This window comes from Nematolebias whitei, chromosome 2 (genome assembly GCF_014905685.2).
Source record: "Nematolebias whitei isolate Nwh7 chromosome 2, NemWhi1, whole genome shotgun sequence".
NCBI classification, from domain to species: Eukaryota; Metazoa; Chordata; class Actinopteri; order Cyprinodontiformes; family Rivulidae; genus Nematolebias; species Nematolebias whitei.
Window position 1 is genome coordinate 49,641,280 of NC_056499.1, and position 9,076 is coordinate 49,650,355.

The window sequence follows — 9,076 nt, forward strand, 5'->3', positions numbered from 1 at the left end:
CCGTTAACACAGCAGGATTCAAGTTATTGTCCTTGACTGAAATTTTGAGAAGTGGTCCAACATTAAAGTTGATGTCAAGAAACAAGTTGCTGTGCATCGACAGTGTTTCAGCTGTGCTGTAGGGGAATTTGACATATCTGGGACTCATATGGATGAGGCCATCCTATACAGCTAGCATGGCGCAGCTCAGAAACAACAGAAGTACCCGACCTATCAGCTCCCCCAGAAAGGCTTCGGTTGTAACCCAAGTGTAGTGAGGACTTGAACTGCACTTGTGCGCCTGCACACGGCTCCTCCCAGTCCCAGAGATGCTGGGGCCAGTTCAGCACAGAGATCCCAAAGAATGGCCACAGGCCTCAAAATGAAACAATAAGCCAGGCATCACGGTGTCCCAGCAGGTCGTGTGACCCCTGAAAATCCTCTAAAGCTGTCAGTGTTCCACAATAAACGTGCAACTTTACACTATGTATGCACATATATGAAGGTCTGCACCATGTCGACCTGGGGAGTCATCACACATGAGTTGTTCTGAATTAATTTGCTGATCACTGTTTTCTAGCCAGTCAGAATAGATGTGCCTCTTAGACAATTCTCATTCATTCTATGTTCTTCAGCTGTCTGTGCACCTCACAGGCTGATGTGTCTACATCTAAATGTGACAAAATAGGAAACTTTACAGTTTACAGTTTAAACTCATAAAACCAAACTGAGTCATATTATGGTGTATTTAGGTCAGTACTTTGTAATTTGATACTGTGAACTGAAAACGTTTGCACGAAGGTCAGCACATTCTCACAGCAGGTCAATAGTGTGCATATATTTACGCAATTTCATGCAACATTTGTTTTAATACATCCTGTTGTGTGTGCGAGACCTGGTGCACACAGCCTCTCTGTATGTATTCACCGCTTATACATGGACACGTTTACTATGTTGCATTGTGAATAAAATATGGGTTTATGAGCTTGATCATAAACATAAATCACTTAACCTGGTTTTGACTTCCATTTTACACAACATCCTAATTTTCTCAGAATTGTACTTGTATTATTGTTATTTTATTTGTGCATTTATTTATTTACTGGTGGAATGTCACTTGAAGCCACTCCTATTATTCATCCGTTTTTGATTTGAGGGTTGGGGGCTTTACAAACGAAAATGACTTGAATAAATAAAAACAACAAACAGTTGATCAAATTAACAAATCAGCTTTGATTATTAACTAATCTGTAATCAAAATTTAGTTTTACAATAATAATCATTTAAAGTGTATTTATAGACTATGTACACTGCCTGGCCAAAAAATAAGTCACCACCTGGATCCATCCATCCATTATCTTTACCCGCTTATTCCATTTTTGGGTCACGGGGGTCGCTGGTGCCCATGTCCAGCAATCACTGTGCGAGGGGCGGGGTACACCCTGGACGGGTCGCAAGTCCATCACAGGGCCACATAGAGACAAACGAAACAAACAAACATTCACTCTCTCACTCACACCTAGGGACAATTTAGAGTTACCAATCAGCCTAACATGCATGTTTTTGGTCTGTGGGAGGAAACCGTAGTACCCGGAGAAAACCCACGCATGAACGGAGAGAACATGCAAACTCCTCCCAGAAAGGCCCCTGGACCGGGGTTTGAACCAAGGACCTGCTCGCTGAGAGGCAGCAGCTCTACCAGTTGCGCCACCGTGCTGCCCCACCACCTGGATTTAACTAAACAAACAGGTACGAGCCTCCTGTTGGATAATTACTGCATGGACGATTATCTTTCAGCTGCAACAAGTTATTTAACCCCAACTGGTGCAATGAGCTGCTTCTCATTTCTTAAACAACCATGTTGAAAGACGCATCGCGTGGTCGTGGAAAAGATGTCAGTCTGTTTGAGAAGGGTCAAATCATTGGCATCAAGCAGAGAAAACATCTAAGGAGATTGCAGAAACTACTAAAATTGAGTTAAGAACTGTCTAACGCATTATTAAAAACTGGAAGGATAATGAGGACCCATCGTCTTCAAGGAAGAAATGTAGCTGGAAAAAAAATCCTGAATGATCGTGATCGGCGATCACTTAAACATTTGGTGAAATCAAACTGAAGAAAAACAACAGTAACACTCAGGACTATGTTTAATAGTGAAAGTAAGAGCATTTCCACACACACAATGTGAAGGAACTCATTGGATTGGGACTGAACAGCTGTGTAGCCTTAAGAAAACCACTAATCAGTGAGGCTAACTGGGAAAAAAAGGCTTCAATTTGCTATGGAGCATAAAGATTGGACTCTGGAGCAATGGAAGAAGGTCATGTGGTCTGATGAGTCCAGATTGACCCTGTTCCAGAGTGATGGGAGCATCAGGGTAAGAAGAGAGGAAGGTGAAGTGATGCACCCATCATGCCTGGTGTCTAGTCATCAATGTAGGATCTTGGTGAAAAATTAATGCAACACTGGATGGAAATAGATCTTGTGACACTGCAGAAGTTTATAGAAACAATGACACAGTGACTGCATGCTGTAATCAAAGCTAAAGGAGGCCCAACGAAATATTAGTGTGTCCTTTTTTTTGGGCCAGGCAGTGTATCAGACCATAAATATTCTCTAACATTTAATAGAAACAAACTTGCTCAAATAAATAAATAAATGCAAACTTTACTCAGACTTTGCTAAAATCAAGAGACTTCAGAACAGATTTCAGCTCTCTGCACCTGATAAAAACAACAACAACAACAACAACAACAACAACAACAACAACAACAACAACAACAACAACAACAACAACAACAACAACAAAAAGGCTAAAAAAGAGAAAGGCCTCCCACGATTATGTTAGAAAGTAAAAACGACGGAGCCTAAACATCTGAACTACAATAAGAGTTTAAATGTCTGACTCAACCTGCTCTGTTATCACCAAACAGAATAATTGATGGTACATTAATGACGAGCTGTTGACTGACTTTAAAGTATTAGTTTATAAGGTAAATATTCAACCTGCTCAGACGTGTGTAAAACAAAATGACTTTTTCTGAATATTTTTAACGAGATGCTTAGCTGTTAGCTGGCGATGTTAGCTAGCGGCTGGTTTCTGAACATAAAGAACCCTTTAAAGAGGTTTTGTCTGCATTTGAAGCAAACACCGAAGGCTTCCATTAACAAAGAATTATCACTAAGCTGCTTGTCGGAAACAGAAGTTAAAACATTCAACTCACGGTCTAGTTCAAGGATCTTTACAGCTGCATTCGGCTCTCTTACCCTCACGGTTGACAGTTAAGATGATATGTATGAGTGACGTTGCTAACAGCCAATAGGAAAGATGTACTGCTCCGAGAAGGCGTGGCACAGAAACCATGTCAACCAATCAGCAGCCAGAAAAAAGTCAGTAGAACGTCAGCGGCTTCTAGCGTCGGAGTAAAGGAACTGGTGTTTTTACTTCACCTCCATCCAACATGGAGGTTTCACTGGAGCAACTGGAGAATCATAGAGAACATGCAAACTCCACACAGAAAATCCCCGGGTTGAGTTCAGTTGAGTTTATTCAGTAAAAAAAATAACGCATTAGGATGACACAATAAAGGGAAAACACTAATTCCAATACACATGATTAAATGAGAAAATAGGAACATAAAGCAGACAAATACAATAAATACCAGTAAACAGATGGTAATGCAAGGGGCAAACCAGAAACCTTCCTGGTGACAGCTCTGACCTCTGCTCCACCATGCTGCCCACAGAAACATTTTTAAATGTTACCATGTCAATATTTAATTAATAAAATTTAATATATTTATGGGTCATGCTGATATCTGAAAAATTGGTCATCTATGTATTGTATGAATAAATGGTGCTTTCAAAATGTATTAGGGCTATAACATAATATAATATAGGGCGCAGCACGGTGGTGCAACTGGTAGAGTTGCTGCCTCTCAGCGAGCAGGTCCTTGGTTCAAACCCCGGTCCAGGGGCCTTTCTGGGTGGAGTTTGCATGTTCTCTCCGTGCATGTGTGGGTTTTCTCCGGGTGCTCCAGTTTCCTCCCACAGACCAAAAACATGCATGTTAGGCTGATTGGTAACTCTGAATGGTCCCTAGGTGTGAGTGAGAGAGTGAATGGTTGTTTGTCTCGTTTGTCTCTATGTGTCCCTGTGATGGACTTGCGACCCGTCCAGGGTGTACCCCGCCCCTCGCACAGTGATTGCTGGACATGGGCACCGGCGACCCCTGTGACCCAAAATGGAAGAAGCGGGTAAAGATATAATGGATGGATAATATAATATAATAAGGGGAATGATGGCGCAGAGGTTAGAGAAGGTGGGCCTGTGATCGGAAAGTCGCCGGTTTAACTCCCTGGACTGACATTTTAAAAAGAATGTGGATGGGAAAGGAAACACCCTCACCTGCCTCCACCCTCACTCGCTCCAACCTGGGCCCCCAAGCAAGGCCCCCAACCCCCACCAACCCCCCACCCCCCATACCCCCCCCCCCCCCCCCCCATGGGCACCCCAGTTAGCAGCTCAGTGGTCTGTGGTTGTGTCAGGACAGGAAGGGCATCCAGAGTAAAAATAATCGACAAGTCTTTGTGCGAGTTAGATCACTGTGGTGACCCCTGAAGAAAGGAGCAGCCGAAAGAAGAAAAAAATAATGTAATGGTCAATGGTTTTCAGTTTTGAGGTTTATTTCAGTGTTTGCTGTCTGTGTTTTTGTTGTGTTCTATTTGTTGTTCTTGTTCCCAGTAGTTTTCCACAATTTGTCTCCGCCCCCTCAGTCCTGCCCCTCCCACTTTCACCTGTTCTCTGTTGTCATCACACCAGTTGTTTCAGCCCTGGTCCATATAACCCTATAACCCATAAGTTTCCATTTGTCCACTCCAGTTTCCTCTTGTCTCCTTGAGGCTGCCTTCAGTTTTGTGAGTTTTGCTGTCGTGTTAGCCTTTTTATTCATTTTATAGTAAAGTTTAGTTTGTTTTTTTAACTCTTTGAGTTGGTCTGCATTCCTGCTTCCAATTCTTTCTAAAACTGAGACAGAATATAATGCAAAACAACATTTTTTTATTCATCTTAAATTAGGTAATCTCACTGAGTCATGAAGTTTCATTCTCAAAAGTCACTTGTTTCAAATGAACGTGTAAAAATATAAACAAACAAAAACAAATACAGTCACTACAGTGCATACTGCAGTATTCCATAAAACAGGACAGAAAACTAAGAACAAGTAGCAGTACTGTACTCTCCATTGATTTTAGGATAAGTTTAAACTCATTTAATAAAACTAAGCTGGACACTTTCAAGTTTTGTTGTAGGTGGTTTCAGAAAGAAGGAGCAGAGTCGAAGAATGTTTTTTTCCAGTTCAGTACATCTCAAGGTGACAAAGGACACACGACAAGCCGTGTTAGATTGTTTCTTCTTTAATTTCTGCCTTTAGAGTTTATTCTTCAGCACTTTGGAAACAAGTTGTTGTTTTTAACTGTGCTTTATAAATAAATTAGACATGTCTTGATGCCTTTTGTGACACTTAGATAACTGGAAAAGAAACTTTAGAGTTGCACACACTGCTTGTGAGAAAGATCATTTGAAAATCCGCAGCTCAGTTTGAGAAGCCCACAAGTCAAAGTTACAACTCTAGAATTTACCATTGAAGTAATGCTGGATTACTTTCTGCATTGTTTTATATGTGTATATATATGTTTGTTTATTTTTGCTTTTCTTTGCCTCCTCTCATGGATTCATAAGACTTGGAAAACCAGATGGGTGCAACTATGGAGTATTGGAGAAGGGGTATAGGATTAAATACGTTTTACTTCTTCCTACCCCTTTGTCAGACATGTTAAATTTGTGTGTGTGCATGTATATGGGTATGTGTACGTGGGTATGTGTGCACATTGGATATATATTTATTTGACATATTTATTTTGTGTGCATTCAGTCAAAGCAGATGCATTTACTGATGTGAGCTTGTTTTACAAGGGGTTCTGTGTGTTCAAATGTGTGTGCGTATATGTGTAGGTAAATATACATGTATGTATCGATGCACAGGTTCATATTGGTGTTGATGTTGATATGCCCTGTGCAATGGTTTTGACATGTCTGGAATGCATAAATAAAAATCAAAAGTTTCTAATGTCTGCATGTTTTTGACCAATCTAAAAATAGAACCTCCAATCACTTGCTGTTCTGTCTATCAAAGCCAGACTGAAGGAAAGATAAAAACAATAATAAAACACAGGAAGTCAGTTAATTATTCACAAGTTTCTCAAGTACCTTAGCAAGGGTACAGTTTAGAAATGGGTTGATAATTATTAGGTAGGGAGAGATCGCTTCCTTTGACTAATAAAATATTACAATCAAATAAACCGTTTTCCAAACATCAGGTATGGTAAATGGACTGTACTTATATAGCGCCTTTCTATATTATTTCAAGATACTCAAAACGCTTTACACTACAATCTGTGTCTTCATTTACCCATTCATGCAGCTCTCTACTAGATCTCTACAAAGCTAATGGAACAAATCATTCTAATGAGACTAATCAGTGCTTTAGATCACATTCATACACTGATGGGACACACATCAGAGGCAATTAGGTGTCTTGCCCAGGGACACTTGGACATGTGACTGCTGGTGGATTTGAACCCCCAACTCTCGCATTGGAGGACAACTGCTCTAACCACTCAGCCACAGGCGCCCTTAAAGATAAAAGACAGAAAGATAAAAAAAAAATATGACAGTGGTTAAGCGGTAATATCTGTGGTTAGGCCTAAAAAATGGAGAGGAAGTTTATCTAAGCCTTTTAAAGTTTTAAGAAACTGGTTGACATAAAATACAGCAAATAATTTGTGACTACTAGAAATTTGTCTGTCAAGGAGAAACATTGTGACTTTTCAGTCCAAAACTTTATGAAAAAAGGAGCTGGATGCAACAAAATATTGACTGAGACAGTTGAGCATTTTAAAATATTTAGACACGGGAAGCTCAGATGATGGGTAGTTACCAGAAAGAATATCCTGATGCATGCTCAAAAATCCAGGTAGATAAATCTAACAAAAGCCATCGTTTGGATAAAAGATGAAACCTGTCCAGAGGACCAGATTCAACCTTGTTAGATTTATCAGAAATATATTTTTGTTCTCGTTAAAATTTCATGGAATAATTTAAACACTTTCTAGTTTGACATAGGTAATAATGTGCTTTTCTTTTCATCCATCCATTATCTTTTACCTGCTTCTTTCATTTTGGGTCACGGGGGTCGCCGGTGCTCATGTCCAGCAATCATTGTGCGAGGGGCGGGTATATATCTATGGTTGTATGCCTCATAGATATAAACACTAGATACAGCATTGGCTGCTGCAGTGCAGGAATTTCGTCCACCATCTTGGAGCGGTCGTCCTTATTTGGTTTAAGCAGAAGATGTTTCAGCACTTCGCAGCTTATTTCTGTTCTAATCGACGGACTGTTGACGTCAGGTCTCGGGGGATAACTTTTCACAGTAAGATGAACATATTATTGTTAGTATTTTGTGAATATAATATTACTGTACTGTATTTATGTCCACCAGCTGATGTTATGTTCAGTGTAACACGGTGTTCAGCTGCAATGAAGCTGACTGAGATCTGATGACAGGAATATTTTTCTAACAAATGTACTCACTATTTTAGTAGCTTTGGTTCATTATCAACAGATATGTATCATAATTGGAGTTTTGTTTAAGTTGTTTTTGTATGTATGTTAGTTAAGTATGTTTTTGTGTAGACACAAATCTCCTGTTTTCATTTTGAAGGTTTCCCAAAGAACAAGATGTGAGGAAGAGGAGGAAGTATCTTTGAGGAGGATTCATCTGAGCAGTGAGGATTTTAAACTGGAGGATTTTGATCAAACTGATCAGACTGTCCGACTGAGAGATGGTGTGGTACCATCGGTTCACCTTCAAATTCAAATAGTAGGAGCATCATTATAAGTTCATTAGAGTTCATAAATTTACATATTTTATTGTCAGTCACAAGGTGAGACACCTCCATGTGTTTATATGAACAGGTAACTGACTGTAAAGTTCATATTCATGATGTTTTTTCATTTCAGCTTGAAAACTGCAGGACTACAGGAACTCAACAAAAACTGGAGCTGCTCTGTCTGTGGCCTCTCAGGAACGTGCACGTCACACACACAACCTCGACCTCATGATGTGAGTATTTCTATTTTAAACTTTTATTTTTTCATTTACCTTTATTTATACAGGAAGTTTCATTGAGTCACGAGAACTCATTTTCTAGAGAGACCTGTTTAGGAGCAGATGGTGGGGGTTGAGTGCCTTGCTCAGGGGCCCAGAGTGGGGCCAATGAGGGTGGAGGCAGGTGTGGGTGTTTCACCCTTTCCACCCACATTTTGATGTTGACGGTACCGGGAGTTGAACCTGTGACTTTCCCATCACAGGCCCATCTTCTAACCTCTGCTCCACCACTCCCCCCCATAACATCATATCATGATGGTCATGGTCATAATAAAATCTCACTGGTTTCCTTCCAGATGTGTTAAACAGCTACTGGTCCTCCTGATGTTTCCAGGTGTCTGTGGTCAGTGGATGAAAAGCCTGGCATGAACAAGATGATGCTGGAGATCATCATTTGACGAGAGCTCCCACCTTCTAACTGTGAAGAACAAGAGCAGCTCAGTGATTCCCTGAAGGCTCAGTGAAGGTGCTGAGAGCTGCAGAGAGGCTGATCCATGGAGCTTCAACACAGCAACCTCCAAACATGTCCACCCTCACACATATCGTCCATGAAGAGACTGGACCAGAGCACAAGATAATAAGACACTGATAACAACAACAACTATACACATTCACAAATGATTCATACAAATTTAAGTTTTGTTTATTGTTTGTTTGTTTTACAATTGAAAAACAGTTTGTCATCCACTGTTGTCATCACTCTTTGTTACTGTCACAGGTTTATACAGGTTGGCTTCATGGAGCCACAAGGACTCATTTACAAGAGACCTGCTCCAGACAGAACAGTAAACAATGGCAATAATAAACTACAGTAAAAATGATAGAGATATGTGTATATATATATATATATATATATATATATATATA